The sequence below is a fragment of the Balearica regulorum genome, chromosome 5 (genome assembly GCF_011004875.1).
Source record: "Balearica regulorum gibbericeps isolate bBalReg1 chromosome 5, bBalReg1.pri, whole genome shotgun sequence".
NCBI lineage: Eukaryota > Metazoa > Chordata > Aves > Gruiformes > Gruidae > Balearica > Balearica regulorum.
The window spans coordinates 38,880,460-38,900,625 of record NC_046188.1 but is presented as its reverse complement, the minus strand read 5'-3'; the positions used below and the strand labels follow the sequence as shown (position 1 = coordinate 38,900,625).

The 20,166-nt window shown below is 44.2% G+C and overlaps 1 protein-coding gene across 1 annotated transcript in view; it reads left to right on the top strand.

The window, feature by feature from the left end:
• LOC104634484 (deubiquitinase DESI2) overlaps positions 1 to 20,166 on the top strand; it is a 61,339-nt gene that overhangs the window by 17,386 nt on the left and 23,787 nt on the right. The gene's annotated exons all lie outside the window — the stretch shown is intronic.

Here is a 20,166-nt window from a genome sequence, read left to right as displayed (position 1 = left end):
TCTGTCATTAGCACCCAGACTTCCTAGGAGAAAACTGCTGGCTTTGTGACAGCTGAAATCTGATTCAGAGGAAGCTTTTCACTTCAGTGTGTACAAAAGCAAGGGGAGAATGAAGTGAGGGGGGAGGAAAGACAGCACTCAATTTGCTGTTCATTTATTTCTGTCAGGAAAGCCCAAGCAACTTGAGATGATGGCGCGCAGATTGTAGAAATGCATATTGCAGTGTGGTGGCTATTGTTCAAGGGATTGAGGGTGCAGAAACAGCGGAAAGAAAACAAGGGAGCACAAGGGGGCCGAGGGCCGTGCTTCTTGCCACGATACATTAGCTGCCCCTGAGCAGTTCTGGGCTCTGGAGCCTGCTGATGGCACTTGCCAGTTTAAAGCAAGTATGAGTATGTCCATGTTGTGTTGCCGTTGTAGGTGCTGTAACAGGAGGGTACCCAAGCGATCTCCTTAGCCTTCTTCACCTCAGCACGTGATCCTTTCTCAGTCTTCTCTAGTGTACTTCCCAGTATTTTTCTGGAGAAGGAAAAGGCGGTTATTCCCACTCTGCAGCCAAAGTGCTGGCATGCAGAGAGGCTGACTCGTCTGATTGTAGGACACGAGGGAATGGGATGGAGCTGCGTCAGGGGAAGTTCAGACTGGACATTAAGAAAAGGCTCTTCACTGAGAGGGTGGTCGGTCACTGGAACAGGCTCCCCAGGGAAGCGGTCATGGCACCAGGCCTGTCAGACTTCAAGGAGCATCTCAATGATGCTCTTAGTCATATAGTTTAGTTTTAGGTACACCTGTGAGGAGTAAGGATTTGGACTCAATGATCCTTATGGGCCCCTTCCAGCTTGAGATATTTTATGATTAGGTACCTTGTTGCTGTGCTGTCTCTTGGGTTTTGATGTGGAGTTATGTTTGAGACTGTTCTTCTTCTTCTCCAGCTGTGGCTGCTGAAAATGCTCTGATTTCTTTTTAAGGAGTGTGATAGATGTTTCAAAGCAAAGCATTTTATTGAGGCTTCCCAGTTTACCTGTGCTCCCCTTTGATGGAGTTCAGATAGCTTCCAGCACTGGAGGGAACTGTGGGTCAGACATACTCTTCCAGCACTCAATCTTTTTAAAATGAAAGTGCAGGCTTTCTGTTGCTATCATGATTTCCAATTTGAAAGAAAACTACTAGGATTTCATGTACTGTGATGCCAACAAGATCAGAGACTGTTCTTCCCAAACAAATTAATTTACAGAGCAGCTCTGGCAATATAATTCAAGAGGCATTCTGAGAAGATGTCACTTAGTAAACAGGGGTAGATGAGCCAGAGCATGAAAGATTAATGCTCCCCTTGTTTCCCATGACTCTACACAAGCCTTGGACTGAGATAGGCAGAGGTAAGGAGAAACAGTCAGTCCTAGGTCTGCCCAATGACTCCACAACAGGCTTGCATGCATGTTAATCTACCAAAATTCATCCTCTGATTTAGAAATAAAAATGACTGCTGTGGGCCAGCCTGCAGTCTTTATGCTGGCCAGTTTACATAGGCTATCATTTAATTTGATGGCCAATAGATTTGAAAATCTTCTTGTGATTTACTTAGGACTTGTCAAAATAAAATGCTACCTAGGATTTTGGGGGGCTAGGAACACGATTCCATTACATGCTAGGGTTACAGGAGGTGATGTGGGTAAACACTGCATGCACATATGTGCTCTGGGGACAGCTTGACAGACTGCAGGCTTTTGGGAAGGACTTGTCTAGCAAAGGGGAGGGGGAAGCATCTGTCAGTAAATAGACGTATAAAGATGCTCTGCGCTGCTTTTAAGAAGCACCAATCATCTTTATAACTTTGACAGGTGGCAATGGGGCAGGGAGGGGAGGAAGAGATTCAGAGAATTGTGTGGGTGGTGAAGAAATTAATCCTAATGAATTGGAAGAGTAAATCCACAGCAGGCAAAAAGCTTTGGATTTCTGCCCTGCTGGATATGGGTAAATGCAAGAGAATCCCTTCTGCAACAAGAGCTAATTGGTCAATTACAATGTAATCTCAAAACCTTTGCTTAAACTGTATCTTGACTATCAAAGCGTGAGGCAGATTCTCTTCCAGTGGTTCATAAGGCTTGCCCAGAGTCTTTCAGATGGGTGTTTTAAATAGGTCCTCACTTTATCTTTCCCTCTCTTCTGGGACCTCTGTTACTTTTTTTTTTTTTTTTTGAATCACTGTGTTATGACGGAAGAACTAATTTCCAAGGCTTTCTTTCAACATTTTCATTCTTCTTCACACAGAAGAGCACAAGAACATAAGAATGGCCAAACTGGCTCAGACAAAGGGTCCATCTATTCCAATATTATTATTCTTCCCTCAGTGCCTGCTTGTGGCCACTGTTGGAGACATCAGCACGAGCATATATGACATTTCCTTCTAATACTTTCACAGCTTCCAAACATTTTCAGCTCTGGGGCTTCTCTGAGCTTGATCTCTGTCTGTTTACTAATCCTTGATGGCTCTTTCTTCCATTCAGTTCTTTTATATCAACACCCCTTGCCAGGGAGTTTGCAGGTTTAGTACCTAATGGTGAAAAGCCAAGTCTGTCTTTTTGTTGTTGTTGTTTTTGTTTTGTTTTTTTTAAAAAAAAGGCTTCCTTTTGATAGGTTTTATATCTGACAGAATAGTCAATTCCTATCTAGTTTTTACATGCCACCTGCAGAACCCCACCATATCTCTCTGTCTCATGGCTAGTTACATCCTTAAAGACAGTTTCTGAAGAATGTAATCAAAAACATTTTTGAAAGAACTTATTTATGTCAATGAGATCACCGACTTCTCCAAAGAATACCAAGAGGTGGGTGTCACAGGACCTCCCTTCACAGAAGTCATGTTGACCCTTACCCAAAGACTTATTTGTCTGTTAGTGCAATCTTTTGTTATCGCTTCTACTAACAGTCTAGATGCCAGGCTTGCAGACTTGTAATTCCTGGCTTTCACGTAGACCTCTGTTTGAAGATTAGCATTACAGTTGTTACCTTCTGGTGCTCAGGTCCCAGAGACATTTTACATGAGAGGCTGCCCATGATCATGAGTAATTCAGCTATTCTGTCCCTGCGGTTCCTCTGTTACTCTTGGGTAAGTAAGTGTTCTGCCCCTGGGATCCTCCAGGGCCAAGTCTGTCTGTATCATACACTTATCCCTGTCAACTTTAAACAGAGCCTCTTCTGATTTCCTCACTCTTCCTACTCCTTCTACAAAAATAAAAGCGGGAGGTTCAGGCATGGGAATCTCACCCGTTTTCTTTTGGTGGAAACAAGAAAGCTCTGAAGCAAAAATTTAATTTATTTTTCTCTGCAACAGCCATGTCAGGTCTGAGTTCTCCTTCTACAGCTTTACTATCACTTGGCCCTACAGACTTTTCTGACATGTTTGAGGAATGATTGAAGAAATAGCTTCAAATAACCAAAAAAGGTTACTGGAGAGGCTATCCTTATCTTTTTTAGGTCCATCTAGAAGCTAAAAGTGACAATGTTTTAATCTACTTTTGAAAGCACAGAGTCCTGTGCAGTGCTCTCTGCTGGATACCTTGGGGTTTTCCCACCCCTAATTTCTGGGTTCTTGTTGTCTAAATCTTTTATGTGAATGCACTTGAACTAAGCTTTGAGTACTACAATGCCAAGCAGTTCCACACTCCAAAGAAAAGGAGCAGCTGGGTGCTTCCAAAAGCTTGAGTGCATTTAAGGCTTTAAAACTCAATACTGATTCCTGTTTACTTCAACCATCTTCCAAAGGCTGACTTGTGATGTGAAGCCTGTTATTCTCTGTCCTATCTCTCTGCTGAACCTAGTTGGTATTCTTTCATTCAGAGTGAGTGTTTTTCTTTAGAACTGGCACCAGCACAGCGATTCGGCATCAGACTGGTGTTGCTCACATCCGTTGTGTAGTGCCATTTGATCACACAGATGAAAAAGAGCCTGTGCCTTGCTAAGACAGAGATGGAAGGGAAAGCAAAGACAGTATTTGCAAGCACAGGTGCCCAAACCCCAATGGTATTAGCGTTCAAGTGAGGTAGCAACCATAGCTACAAGATTACACAAAATAGAAATGAAGCTCATGTCACAGTGTGCAGTTTTGTTTTTTGTTTTTTTACAAAGAGAGAGGAAAAAGATGTATTGGGGGCTAGTATTTATATATCCAGCACTGGTTTCATGCTTGGTTACCTGGAAGTTGCTGCTGCTGAAGGGTAGCAAGCCAAGCTGTGTGTTGTGGTTTAACCCAGTTGGCACCTGTAACAACCACACAGCCATTCACTCACTCCCCCCCTGCCCCCATAGTGGGATGGGGAACAGAATTGAAAAGAAAAAGGTAAAACTTGTGGGTTGGGATAGTTTAATAGGACAGAAAAGGAAGATGATAATAATGATAAAAGAATATACAAGACAAGTGACGGACAGCACAATTGTTCACCACCTGGAACTGATGCTCAGCTAGTTCCTGAGCCGTGTGCCTTCCAGCCAACTCCCCCAGTTATGTACGGAGCATGACATCATATGGTATGGAATATCCCTTTGGCCAGTTTGGGTCAGCTGTCCTGGCCATGTCCCCTCCCAACTTCTTGGGCACCCCTGCCTTCTAGTTGGCAGGCAGTATGAGAAGCTGAAAAGTCCTTGACTGCTTGGCAACAACTAAACCATCAGCGTGTTATCATCACAATACAATATCTCATCCCAAATCCAAAGCACAGCACCATACCAGCTGCTAGCAAGAAAATTTAACTGTATCCCAGCAAAATATACAGGACACTCTGTATTTCTTCTCATAGTTTACCATGTACAAATACACCTTGGATGATAAAGCAAGATGGGAAAGAGTTAAGAAATTTACCTCTTTTTGTAATTTACTTGCTGAAAGAGGCTGTCCTCTGAGCAGACTAACTATTGCCACAAAAAGCATCAGTATTTCTAAGGATTCAACAGCACTTCTGTGCAAGTGACCATGCTCTGGAGGAGGATGGTTGGGAGAATATGGTTCCCATAAGGAGACTTGCCAGGGACAAATCTATAGCGCTGCACCTTTGTTGCAATACCAGGCCTGTTTCTAGGCTTGATTACTAAAATAGCGTATGTGAAAGGAGGCTGATTGTCAGTCTGTCCATGGTTGGCTTTGTACATGCTCTTGGGCATGTTTTCTTACCACTAGCAGGACACCTCATGTAAACCAGAGGGTTAAACTACTGCTGTTCTCTGAGACTTCATTGTATACATACAGACTGTATTTACGCTTGTACCTGTGATGCATGAGCAAATATATCCTCTTGGCTTGTGCAAGTTTTATCTGTGTTCTCCTGTGGAATAAGGTCTCCTGCTTACAGCATGCTGGTGTTTGCCTTGTCTTGCTGTTAATGAATTGTTTGTGATACCAACCCTGAGCCCCAGCCATGAACTGGGATTCCACCATATTTCATGAAGACACTGTATAAATGGGAACAAGAGAGAGAGTTCTGGCTCCAAAGAGATTACAAGCTTCTATTCATCTAGATCTGATAGGATGCATGCAAACAGTGGCTGTTTTTTTAACTCCATCTGGTGACCCTCACCCCTTCCAAGATGAGATCTCCCACGAATGCAAACATTCCTTTGGTCATATACAACTCGGTCAAATATTACTTTTTTTTCCTTTGTGAAATTTTATACTGACTAATTTTTTTTTATCTCTTTTTGGTCTCTTTCAGTAGGAGAGGCTGAGCAAGGTTTTTGAGGTGTTAAAGGGAAGCACAGTAAAATGAATTATATAAATGCTACTGAACTCTTACTTCATAGAGCAAACAAAAGTTTCACATAAGATGAAATATATCTCAGGCTGGGATACCGATCTTATTTGTTTGATGAATCTGTTTACCTCTTGCATGCATCCATCTAACTTGGGAGAACGGAGATATATGGAGTGGGAACTGAATGGTCTCAGACCTATCCATTCATCACTTGCATCATGCATCACTGACATGACTTTCATTGCTGGAGTATCCAGATACTTCCCTGTTTTATAGGAATAGAAATCTTTCTTTTCTCTTGGTCTGCAGGATAATTAGCTTAATTTATAGGTTTATGACCATTTGTATTCCCTAGCTTTCATGAGTGAACTTAAAGAAAAGCAACTCAGGAAACTGAGATCCACATCTGTTGTACAATACCTTTCATTGCTTGTGGGAGTCATGTCAATATCTAAGCTGGGCTCGACTGTATGGAGTTCCACTCTTGTTCTCCTGCCCTGTGGGTCACTTTGGAAAGAGTGTGATTTTTTTTCTTTTTAGGTCTCTGATTCTCTGGGAAGCATTTTTGGGAGAGTATGGAATATGACTTAGGCATGCATTGTCCTATTATTAAGAGCATGGGCTCTTATTTTTGGTACTAATCAAAATGGGGGTGTAATTGGAGTGTCCTTCTTCACTCCAATGAGTTACAATCTGACAACTGAGTCATTGTCAGCTAGGGCTGAATAAGGCCTTGTTTCACCACAACAGGTATCTGGGCATCTAGAAGGTCCTTAACAGGGCCAAACCAGGGGGATAGTTTAACCTGAGAGCAGATGTCTTTGACATTAGAGGATGTTGTGAGCTCGATGAGGCATTTACAGTGCTTACCTGTTTCTCTTACATTAGCCTGGCCACAGTTCAGATTAGATGTCTACTCTGCATGCAGGAGAATTTTTTGGCAGGTCTCTGAGGGATCTGGCAGACAATACCATTTGCATGCTGTGGTACAAATATACAACTGTTTCTCTTGTCACTAAAAGAAACAGGAGCCAAGATGCAGTTGCAGTATCTAATGGATTTTTATAGAAATAAATACAAATGGGGCGGGAGGAGAACTGGGAAGGAATATTCCCAGTGAAACCTGCTACATAAGGCAAATTCTCCTCCTTGATCTTACTGGAGTATTTCCTTATCTTCCCCCTTCCCCTTCAATCCCTGATCTCACTGGATACATTTCAGATGTAGAGATACAGTAAGGTGCATGTCTGTGAAGAAACCAGTTGGCTGCATCATTTCGAATCTGTTTCTAGATGTACACAGCACACAGTGGACTAGCACCAAGGTTTTGCTTTAGCACAACTGTAAAGTTATTACTGTGCCCAGCAGAAGGGAAATATTTAGGGCAGCCCAAATGCTAGTCCAACACTGGTCTCATACATGCTATGCTTTTTGGAGGGTGAGGGGAAGAAGAAGAAAGAAAGGCTAACCTAGTGTTTTCCAAAGAAGCTGCACCGGAATGTTTGTGCCCCTCTTTATGCAAGGGGCTGTGTGACTCTTGGGAGAAGCAAGCACAGAAGCTGTCCCTTTGAACGGACAAACACCCACATTTTAATCAGAAATAGTTTTCACCCAAACCAGGATATTCGTAGTACTAAATGCTGATGATTCGTTGCCAGGCACTGCTGCTAACTGTCATCTCCGTCTTTCAATGAGGAATGGCTATTAAATGGTATTTCAGAGCTGCATGTCCAATGCTGCTCATTAAATAAAGACAGTGGGAATCTTTGGGGGAAAAAAAAAAAGAAAAAAAAATCCTCCGTAGCCCCAGACAAACCAGAAGAGAGCACATTACATCAGAGTTGTTAAGATACTCCCACAGCTGTTTAATTTTTTCCCAGCCATTATGGCATGCTGCACATATTAATCATTCTGTTGCACCTTCATATGAGGGGGCAAAAGTATCCTTAAAGCAGTTTGTCGGCATCCAATAGCTAAATGCCAACAACCAGCTATGATTACTCATTTCCAAAACTATTAGTGCTTAGTATCTTTGGTCATTATAAACAGTGCTAAAGTCACTCAGCATAGAAGCCCTTGGGCCATGGGTTATAAACAAGTTTCTATCTGAACTTTCCCGATCACTGTTTTTACATCAATTTTGTGCTTTGTAGAAGATAATTATTCCAACAACCCAATTTGGCATTGGGCTAGGTTATACAGGTACCCCCTCTTGAGAGCATTATCCTCTCAAGGAAATGTTCCTTGCTCTTTTTGCTCATCTTCAGACCAGCAGAAAGTGGGGTTTTGGGAGAAGGTGTGTTTGAATCTCCATGGCACAACAGCATTTTATCATTGCTATATTCGGGTTCCTTACTTTCTGTTTTATCTCTTATACGCCAATCTGGAGACATCACTGCAATGCGATTCTTCGGTAATTGTGCTGGAACAGCAGAGACACACTGTATAATTATGGCAAAAATGCAGCCATATCCTTTTTCTTGTAGGAAAAGATAATGCAGAGAGATGAGACACCGTACGAAATTGGCACTGTATTTGAAGAGTTTTATTCAAGACAGGACAAAGCACTGTAGGAAAAAAGGACTGGTCACTAGCTGCAGGAATCTGTATTTCCCAGTATTTTTCTAAGCTAAGCTGGGTTAGGCGCACTGCCAGCCAGGCATGGCCCCTGGAACCTCTCCAGGAAAAAGATCTCAGCTCACATTGTGAAAGGATTTCCCCCATCCATGCTGGAGAAGAGATTCCCTTCTCAGAAGCTTAGAGATAAATATTGATTTTTATTTTTTTTTCCCAATAGCGAGCAAATGTTAATAGCACACAGCCAATTTCTGTCATGTGCACCAAGAGGTATTTATTTTGAACGTGTGCCACCAAAGCCAGCATGGAGTATAGATTCCTTAGGTGCAAACAGCCCCCACGCTGCTCTTTTCTGACGCTGCTGCTGTTGGCTCATGGGACAGGCACAACTGGTTTTGGCAAGCAAGTGAGAATAAGACAGGGAGTGAGAATTTACATCCCTATATGCCATGCAAGCGCTGGACTGTACTTTGACCTTACTTGCATGGCGAGGAGATCTGGGGACTGTTACTTTCATTTTATTTTCTGTAGGGATCCAGATTTGCTTGTGGGTAGGTTAAACTCCTGGCTCTGAGGTTCTATTGCTGCCGTTAGGAACCCCATGGTGAGGCCTATGTCCGTGGTCTTCCAGCAGCAGATGATCAGTGTGGGAAAGAAGAGCTAGGATCCCCATCTCTACTGGGGATTCTCATTGACCAAGCATGGAGCCCACCCGTTTTAGCTGGAGTGGGAAGGTCTTCCCTTCAGAGGAATCAGCTGATACTGATGGTGTTAAACACTTCAGGGTAAATGGGAATTTGACGAAGAATTTGGAGGATCATAGTTTTGAATTTGAATGTAGTATCATGCTGATGAAATTTTAGTTTTGACCTGGTCCAAAAGTAAATCTGTAGTATGTCCACAGCAGAGCAGGGAATATGAACCTCTCAAGTCCTTGTTTCACTTTAATGTTTGTGTGCCTCTCATTTTTTTAGTTGTGGTTTGGGTTTTGTTTTTTTTTTTTTTTCCTACTGAAGATGTCAGCTTTTGTCTAACAAATGTAAGCCTGCCAGCCTGCAGATTCCTTTGAAGTAGTCTGCTGTCTCTCTTGGGTCTCTGCACAACAGGTTGAAAACAATATGTTATTGTGCTCTGCATTAATGGGATGGAATAAAAGGAACTATTTATTCCATTGCCTGTGGTGTTCTTGGTCCTTCTATGACATCATAAAGGGACTTCTTATCCCTTTGTGACAGCTGTAGTTATAATGACTTCATTGTTACCTCAGTCTTCTCCAAGTAGTTATCCATGTAGGAACTTGGCAGAAGTCAGAATTGTTTTAACTAGTTTCTTATACTTTCTTGGTATAAAGAGAGAAGATGTCCCTGCCTTGTGTATCTAGGAGGCTGTTGTCCTTGGTGAAAGCATTAATGAATTGGGTTGCAATGCAAATATGGGTACAGTCTTGTCAATAAAAGGTTTGACTTTTAAGTCTAGAACTCCTCAGGAGACAGTTCAAGTTGAAGAATCACAGCTGAAACTTTAAAAAAGCTTCCTCCATATTATTCTTCTGTAATTCTGTTTGTCAAATAGGATGCTGTATTTTCAGTACATTATAGTGTCTTTGGCAAAGGAAACCACTGTCACATCCCCTTTCGGAAGAGGGGCTGTGGTGGATCAACCTCACTCCTTTCCACTTCAACAAACCTTGTGGCAGTCCTGCAAATCACTTCTTTTTGGTGGGCAAAATGGAAGTGTTATTGGGTTGTAACCTTTGAATCAGGATGTTGAGCTCATCTCTGCTACCGATTTGCTGTGTCCTCATAGTCATAGTACAAATTATACGTTGGTACTTTCTTCCCCTACCTCTAAATTGAAAAATGTTTTCCCACTTCACACAAATGCTGTGAGGTTTAACAATTTAATGCTTGTAAACTATTTTGAAATCCTAGGAAGAATTGCAAAGTAGAGGAGCAGAGTACTGTTGAATCACCTGACCTGAGACCATTAAAAGATGCCAAAAAAGTTTGAGTATATCTTTAAATTTATAGAAAGTGTATACCTCAATAGTTGCCTTCTCTGCCATACATGGGAACAATCTGCAGCCTCATGGTTTCCAGAGTAGCAATTCCTGAGAGACTTTCCCCTCCAGTATTACATCAGAGAGGTTTACTCCTCCAGGGACAGGCACAGAGCCAGATAATTATAATGAACCTTCTTCTTCTCTTTCCCCTTACTTTGTTTCTTTTTGGTTTTTAATCCTTTCGTCTCTACAGAACTTTCTAGCTCTGAGTCAAGCTTGATTCCTAATTCCTTCCACTTGGTAGTCATCTCTGAGAGGTTTTTCTTCCCACTCCTGTTCTACCTCGGCACAGCATGCCTTCAGGTGGCAGCACTTAAGGGAATGATCCTGCCAAAATAAAGTTGAAAGTGACCTGCATGCAGCTGATCAAAATTTTCAAGGTCATATCTCTGATAATAGGGGCTTTAGTATTAGTCTGTTGCTCCCATCCCTTCAGGATGGTCACAGTCTGGTACTTTGGAGATTATTTTCCCTTTCCCTACCACTGACTAGGTATGGTTTGGAGAAACCTCAAACTCTGATGGTTGTACCTATGAACTGGATCCTGCTGAGCAATACTTTGTTCCTGAATTACTTATGAATGGAGATGGCATAGTGGAGGGTGTTTCAAACTTCTGTATTTCAAACTATGCTGTAGCTTGAAAGATGTTAATGTTTTGAATGTTCTCATTAGAAACCTGAGAAGAGGTCCCAAGGAATCTGCTTTTGGTGGTCAGGCATGGACTGTTGGTGTGTCTGAGCTAGCCAAAAAGTAGGTATTCGTGCTTGGCCAGGCAAGGAACACTCCAAGAGAGAGCAAGCCACCGAGGAAGAATCAGTATTATATTAGCATTTTGCTGCTATGGGAGAGAAATTCAGGAACCTGAGCAGGAATCTAGATGAGCCTTTGGTAGAAAAGTCTTAACTGCCAGCTTATTTGGTGGCATGGATCTCTCAATCTCTTCTGCTGGAGCTGTTTACATGTGCACGCATCATGTTGATGGAGAAGCTATAGTTGGTGATTAGGGTATTCATCTTGGATGTGAAAGGCTGAAGTTCAAATCTCTGCTACCAATCTGCCAAAACAGAGAGATGAACAGTGCTTTTTGGCATTTCAGGGATATGCTACAGCTGTTAGGTGATCAGCTGTTCTGTGGAGGGCTTGGGGTGCGTGTTAGCTGCAGACCAATTCTCTGAAACAAAGGCAGACGCTTTGGCCTAGGCAAGATGGATACGTAGACTGGAGTGCATTTTCAAACACACACTAAATGTCTGTTTTCCCTCCGTAACGCTGGACATCGGGACAGGGCTAGTCTCTTCTTTGGAGATAAAGATTGGTAGAGGTCCACAGAAGACAGCAAAGATCCTTACCAACAAGGAGAAGGAGGTGTTAATGTTTCTTGGTCAGAGCAAGGCCTAGCCACAGCATTACTCCACATGTGAGAAATCATTTAACAGCCTTATTTATTATTGCAGTTCTAAGTTACATCTTTCCTGCAAGATGAAGGTCAGAGCCCTGACGCTGCATTGCTAACCCTACCAGGCATGTCAGGGCCCAGCTAGTTCCAGAGTCAAAGCATCTGCACTGTGCTTCAGATATCTCCTGGTGAACCACAGTGTAGGGTATTTATCTCTCTGTTTGGTTTTTGGTTTTTTGGTTTTTTTTCCAAGTCACCTGCATCCTCTTTGACAGGAAGCCTACTTCCTGACACGCTCTGAAGACCGGGCTGAGGGCTTGCAATGCAGGTAGGTGTGCAGGGTCTGATATATGCTCAGCTGAGGATGTTAACAGCCTCCTAGACATCAGCAGAGGAAAATACTTCAGACCATTCAATACTCTCTCCTGCACAGGCACAATAAGGCTTTCTGGATATCTGGCTTTCAGTCGTGCAAATGTTTTCTTGTGCTTTCTTACTGCCAGGAAACTTCTAAACACTTAGCCAAAGTCTCTCTTCTTTTAAGCTGAGTATGCTACTCCTACTTGAATCCTTTCATATTGTTCTTAAGAAGTCTTCTCCCATAATTCATGTCAGCCCTTCAAATGTTTGCACATTTGTCATCTGTAGTCATTGCTTTGCCAAGCTATTAACTCTTCTGAATTAATTCTCTTATAAGTCAGTCTAGCCATTTCCCTGATCATTTTGCCGCTGTTCTTTTTGAATATCTCTCAATTTGTCATTGTGAATGCATCTAAGGCAAAGGCTAAGTTTACAACATAACCAAGTTTCTCAGGCATGTTCCCTGAGTAAATACACTTCAGCGTAACCCTGCAAATGGACGCTTTTTTTCCTGGCTTCATATACTTGAGATTAAGATTGTACGTGAAAGTTGTCAAAGCTAAGGAGATACAGCATGTGAAGTGGTGTGCAATAGCATGGATAGTCCTTCGGCAAGGCTACTTATGAGACCACTGTCTGGGACAGGCTCTTGGCACTGGCATGTGCTGCACCTGTCTCCAGCAACTCCCCCTCAGTGATTTCTGTTTGATGTCCCCAGTCCCACCCCGGCCCCTTCAACTGACTCCTTCAGGCACCACCAGGACTGAGGTTAAGGGAAGCAGGTGGAGGTTGGGCAAATGACATATTGCTTCTCATATGGCGCAAACAATCTACTACAAATACCATGTTGTGTACACAGACACCCGAGATGGGCCATTAGCGTCATGACTGGTGTGACAAACGCTCGGGCTGGTGGATTAACTTCTCCTGGCCTCTGTGTGAACTTGCAAACAGAAGAGACAGGGATGTTCATTCTTCAGGGACAGAAAATAGCTGCTTAATTTGGCCAGGTGGTTGCCCTACCTCTCCATTGGTAAGGCTGGTTCCCACTCAAGCTCTGAAACATAAGTTGGGTGAATGGTCACTGTCCCCAGTAAGACTCCACTGTATTTAATGCAGAGCATGCTGGATCAGCTACCTTCTGAACAGCAGGCTACAAATGTGTATGGCTTGAGGCAAAAGATACACAGTGATAAACTCACTCCCGGATGTGGCTGCAGGAAGGAAGCTCTGCTCAGGACAATGCCTGCTGTCAGTGCAACAGGGTAGAAAGTGGAACAATAATGGAGAAAGCAGAAAATTATAGGAGACTTGAAGTAATACCAGTATATTGAGCTAGGACTTTGCCTACCCTTTTGTAGGATGAGACCCTAAGTGGAAACACTGATGGTATCCCATTCTTGCAGCTAAATCTTGTCTATCATTTTTAATTAAAAATATTGTGAATACACCCAAAAGTTAACTGCTGAAATGCATACTGTTTCCATTCTGCAGAATAATATTTTCTTCTGTCCTGCTGTTCTTCCAGTAAAATTGCATTGCGTCACAACATTGAAGCATAAGCAGATTTCCAACTCTCTCTCAGCAGCATCATCAGGTTTTTTTAATCCTCATACGGCGTTTTAGAAGCTGCTGAAATAAGCTCTTTATGCTTCACGATTGCAAAGATTTTAGTGTTGGCTCATGCATCAGGCAATTCAGAAGCATATTATAATGTCTGAAAAGCCACAGCAACCTCCAAAGAAATTCCTCCTGAAGAGACAGCTGAGGAATGTGTTCAGTCCAACCTGAGAGGAAAAGATCCTTTGCAGAGCAGAACCTGGCTGAAATAGAAGAGCTGCTGAGACTGAGTTGCCTGTCACAGTCCTACAGAGGCTTGGCCTGTCATTCCTCTCAGGGGTGCAGCTGAGCATCTCGCCTTGCGTCTCTTCTCTTAGCATCTGTGGGTTTCCATGAGGGAATATGTTTAGCAGTAGAAGTCGTAAATTTCAGGCTGTCATTTCCCAGGAAATTCCCAGTCTATTAGTGTGTATTAACCTGAAGGGTGGAGAACCATCCTCGATAGAAGCTCCTTTCATTCAAAATGCGACAGTTAGTTGCATGCCAAGAGATGCCTTGTCTTTTTCTTCTTTCTGTAATGTGACTGTGCTCCTCAGATGTCTATTCTCCAGCCAGTTGTCCTGTCCTGATCCAAGTCTGAAGTGGCGTCCTTGTGTGGGGTCCTTGTATAACCCTGTATCCTTGCTTCATCAGAGCTACATCAAACTCTGGCAGCACTGAAGCTGCAGATTTCTCAGTACTTGGATGCTCTCCTGGAAGAAACCCTGTAGTTCCTCAAGCTTTGATCAGTTCTGCTAGGTGGGTTGTCTGCAAATATGCCAATGACCACACTCTGAGAACTGTTTTTCTTCAGACTTGCAAGCTATTGCCTATTGCAACTTGAGGCTGAGCCTGTTTATAAACAGAGACCTGCTTACTGCAGTGTTTTGTTTCTTTAACTCTATCTGGAATTTAAGTGAAAGTTAGCATACCTGACTAAAGCAGATGCTTTTGGCTAATTGGACTTGGAGTGACTCAGTGGGCTGTCACACCCTGGCCCATGACTTGCAGATTGATAGCTTTTGCCAGCTGCAAAGAGGACCTGGTATGGGAGGTGATCTGGGAAGAGTAGTGTTCTGCCTGTGTTGGGGTGAGGACTCACCCAGATAGCTTTTCACAGGTACGAAGGACCAGAGACAGATCTGTGTCATGACTCCTCTTCTCAATATCCCGTTAAGCTTCTTTTTTAGCTGCTGTTCTGCCCACATGCATTTAAATCCTTTCCTGCTTAATCTGTATTCACAGTATATTAGGAAAATAGCATTTTAGGCTTGGTTAATATACAAGCCTTGGACCTCTGGAGAACTGAGTGTGAGAGAGAGACAGGTCATACTAAATGAGCTTGGGTCTCATCCAACAGCTAAAGAAAACTTACTCATAGCAGCCATGCTGTATAATTTGATGTCATTCCACATGATAGTCAGTTTTTATTCTAGAGCTGCAGGCCAGAATGGGTAAACAGCAGAAGGACCGAGCCATACTGGCAGAACCGTGTGCGTGCCTAGGGCTGTGGGACATAAGCGAGCACTACTGCAATATGACTGAAGCGCCTTGGCAAAGATCTGCAGGAAGCCCCCTGACCTGCATGTCTGTAGTTGAGGTAATGCTCCCTTCACCGCTGCAAGCATTATCCAGGGAATATAGCCTGTGATCTGGTTTGGGCTCTTTCCTTCCACCTCTGTGGGCCCAAGATTCTGGATCCTGGTTTAGAAAAATGTACTCGGGGAAACTGAATCTCTTCTGAAGTTGCTGAGTGTTTTGCACTTGACTATGTAGGGCTGGAATTTCACTCACTGGTTTCCTGAAGTGATGTTCTCTAGCTTCGTCTTTTGTGCTCTCATATTTCACATCTGGATCAACACAACTCAGAAAATAATGCTGAGACATTATTTTGATGCTCCCTGGCTGGTCTCCTGCATCAACACGATATTGCCTTTTGTGGTGGGTTGACCCAGGCTGGAGGCCAGGTGCCCACAAGAGCTGCTCTATCACTCTTCTCCTCAGCTGGACAGGGGAGAGAAAATGTAATGAAAGGCTCCTGGGTCGAGATAAGGGCAGGGAGAGATCACTCACCAATTACTGTCATGCACAAAACAGACTAGACTTAGAAAAATTAATCTAATTTATTACCAAACAAAACAGAATAATGAGAAATAAAACCAAATCTTAAAACACCTCCCCCCACCCCTCCCACCTTCCTGGGCTCAACTTCACTCCTGAATTCTCTCCCTCCTCCCCCTCGGTGGCACAGGGGGACAGGAAATAGGGGTTGTGGTCAGTTCATCACATGTTGTCTCTGCTCCTCCTTCATCTTCAGGGGGAGGACTCCTCACACTCTTCCCCAGCGTGGGGTCCCTCTCATGGGAGACAGTCCTTCATGAACTTCTCCAACATGAGTCCTTCCCACAGGCTGCAGTTCTTCACGAACTGCTCCAGCGTGGTCTCTCCCACGGGGTGCAGACCTTCAGGAGCAAACTGCTCCAGCGTGGGTCCCCCACGGGGTCACAAGTCCTGCCAGCAAACCTGCTCTGGCATGGGCTCCTCTGTGCATGGGGCCACAGGTCCTGCCAGGAGCTTGCTCCCGCATGGGCTTCCCACGGGGTCACAGACTCCTTCAGGTGTCTCCACCTGCTCCAGTGTGGGGTCCTCCACGGGCTGCAGGTGGAATCTCTACCCCCCCTCATCCTTCCTCCATGGGCTGCAGGGGGACAGCCTGCCTCACCATGGTCTTCTCCACAGGCTACAGGGGAATCTCTGCTCTGGCGTCTGGAGCACCTCCTGCCCCTCCTTCTGCACTGACCTTGGTGTCTGCGGAGTTGTTCCTCTCACATTTTCTCACACCTGTCTCTGACTGCAAAAACTGCTTCTAGTTTTGTTTTGGGTTTTGTTTTTTTTTTTTTTCCAGTGGGTGGTTTGTTGTTGTTGGTTTGGTTTTGGGGTATTTTTTTTTCTTCCTTCTTAACTCTGTTATCTCAGAGGCACTACCACCGTTGCTGATTGGCTTGGCCTTGGCCAGCAGTGGGTCTATCTTGGAGCCGGCTGGCATTGGCTCTATCAGACACAGGGAAGTTTCTAGCACCTTCTTGCAGAAGCCGCCCCTGTAGCTCCCCTGCCCCCACTACCAAAACCTTGCCACACAAACCCAATACACCTTTAATACTGGCTTTCGTGTTAAGCTTTAACATAGCAGGGGATTTTCCTGGTGTTTGAGATATGACAGATCAGTGCACTTATTAGTACACACACTCCTCTGCATGTTTTCATGAGGCTGCCTGGGCAAGTTGACCACAAGGGCCAAGCACGGCCAAGCCCAGGACTAAGCCTCCAGCTTAAAAGCTCTTAACTGATATACTACAAACTGTAAATGCAAAGAGGTTCCTCTCCAGGTTTAAATTTTGAGTCCTGGGCTATCTGCTGCTTTTGTGAAGCAGTTGCAGTCTGGTTAGCTTTCCTCCCTGCCTCTCTTTACTTCTGAGCTGTTCTCTGTCTCTGTTGAAGATGGAAATGAGACAGAATGCTCCAAGTCCCTTTGTGTAGGGTTTATGGCACGATTTTGCAGGCGGTATGTGATGCAGGCATGAATCACGGCTCCCTTCAAGGTACCGCTGTATTCGATTCCCTGGCTCTTCCATCTGACTCAGAACAGGCTGTGGATTTTTGTTTTTAATCTAAGCAATAGCCAGTTTCTCCAGAGATGAGTATTTACTGACTGCTGCTGCTGTTCTTATGCTCAGAATTGCAAACCCCTTGGAAATCGAGGCCAGCTTGTGCATGTGTGTACAAACCTGGTTTCAAATCTGGCTTGGATTCTCTCTTCCAGCTCAGCAAGTGACTGACATGTTCATTTTAGCATAGCTTCCTCCCGAGACAAGCTGTGGGCTGTGCCAAAGTGCTGTGAGGCGTTCGCTGCCTGTTCGGTCGCACACCGGAGGCAGATTTTGCAGCACCCTGGAGACAGGGGTGAGATGAGGACAGTAGCGGCCATGATTCAGAGCTGCTTTGCATTTTGGTCTTGCTAATAGATAATACTGAAAAATTTTATTTGCAGTGAACTGAGATGCAAATCAGATCCACTTCAATAATGCCCTTGTGTTATTGAAGTTATTTGAAAGAAATCACTAAACCAGTACAGCTTCAGTTCAGATTCAGGTGTGGCTGAGGTTGTTGCAGTTCAATCCCTAATCATCCATTAAGGGGACTCATAGTGAAAAATACACCATTTAAATACAGAGATGTCTATGTGATGGTCGCAACAGCTAGTACCAGCCACAGAAATGCTTCTGCTCGTCTCTCCTTTATCTCTGGTGGGGCCTCCTCATCGCTTGTGTTTCCAGGGCTGTCCTGCAGCCTGGCTCTTGGCTCCTTCGGTTGGGCAGACTGGGTTTTGGGGGCTGTGGCTCTGTGCTGGGAACAAGAACGGTGAAGGCAGAGGGGGGGACAGGGGGAACTTGTGTTCTGTCATGCTGTGGACATACGAGGTGAACAGGTCTCCGTGCATTATTCTACCATGGTAATCAAGGAGAGGTTTGGTTTTCCCTGCTTGTTTGCTTATTTACTGTTGGGATCCAACATAAACTTTAACATGGAGGAAGAAAAAGCTATGGGTGAAAGTGGCTTTCAGTTTAACTTTCTTGTTTGAAATACAAAGCCTGATGCAGACCAGCCTCTGCAGATAGCCCTGGCTTTGATAACTGGCAAGAGCATTTCTAATTTAAAAAGTCTCCTTTCTCTTCCTATTAGTTACTCCTCTAAGCAAAGCAGCTGGCGTGACCTGGGCATGTTGTACTTTTATTGTTGCTGTGAGACAATAGCTCAGCCTGAGGGAAGAAGACAACCTACTTTCCATATCCTCTGGGAGTTGTTGCAGTGGGACTCTGTAGAAAGCAGTGTTTCTCTGAAGCTTACTGAGACTATCTGAGAGTCTGAGGAGTTAACCCATGAGATGTGGGAGATCAAAGAGCTGAACTGAGGGCTATGTGTCCATGGGAGACAGGGTTTGGTCTCCTCAGCAGAAGTGGCTGGTGTCATATGGGTTCCTGTATGCAGCCTCCACCTCTGTATCTTCCCCAGACAGAGCAGGGATATTCCTGCTGCAGAGGACAGGGCAACAGAGATCTGTGGAGAAGGGCAGCAGGAAGCAAGGGCACATCATGTCCCTAAATACCAGGCATAGTGCTCAACAGAGGGTTCACTGCTAATGTGCTGGCAGAGGTTGAGACCTACCTGACCTAGCTTCAGTCCAATGCTCTGATGTATCCTAAAAACAAGAGTTTGCATAATTCAAGTGAAGAGGTAAGTGGAGGTTATACAAGGTCTGAAGAGAGCAGTGGGCAGGGGTCCAGCTAGGGTCAGGTGGTTTGCTGCCTTCCTGCAGTAATACATCATTTGTGATACCAAAACTCACAAAGAACAAGAAGCATTACAGCATTTTCTGGAGGGAAAGGGAACTGCTGTACTCTCAGAGGCAAGCATTTTGGGGGACATGGTTTAAGGTATCAAGACTGGCTATATATTACGTCAGGCTTGGGACTGCACTTTTCATATCAAAGCTACTGTGTTTTTCCACAGTAGCAGTGGTCTCGCAGAAACCATTTCTAGGTGATTTACAGAGCTACTGCAGTCATCAAAAATACATGAGCAAGCAGTGTGAGGAAAGTAGATGGAGTATGCCAGACCTCTGGTTACCTGACGACAGAGGGGTTCTTGCTCATGGCACTCAGTGACACCAGACACCAGGGAAGGTGCAGCTTATCCTGGCTCCACCAGAAGCAGCTACCAGACGCAAAAGAGAATTTTAGCTCAATGAACCTGTCATATCATTGTACGAGGACAAGTGAACAACACTCACTTTTCTTGCAGTGCAAGATTACAATAAGAATTCAGTTGCTCTGAGTTACTAGAGATGCATCTTCACTGCCCAGTAGCCGTAAGTGAACTGTAAATATACCAGGCACGGGCAGTTTCCACTCATTGCCTGAAAACATCATTTCTGTAGCAGCACAGCTCTGCAGCTAAACTAATAAATACTGGTGCTGAGCAGGGCTAATTATCTCCAATGCAGCACTGCCCTGGCGTGGCTGTGTGGCTTCCCACTCCAGAATTAGCTTAGCTGGGACTTGTTTGGGTGTCTGCATTGTCCTTCATGGTATGGTGGAAACAGCGAGCAGTGTTTGGTGGAGGAGTGTCACTTGCACGCACCGGACTGCAGTATTCCTCTGCTCTAAATGTACTGGCGAAGTGCTGGACTCCAGAGCAATGAAGTCACTTAACAGCTCCTCTTGAAAATTTGTCTTGGACTTGGCTGAAGTTGTGGTCACCTTGGACCTAATTTTGAGGCAGCAAGCTCTTGTCCCTTCTGGAAATGATGTTTGATAGTATATGGTGCATCTAAGCAAAATGACGACTAGTAAGCTCGGAGCTTCTTTTTTCC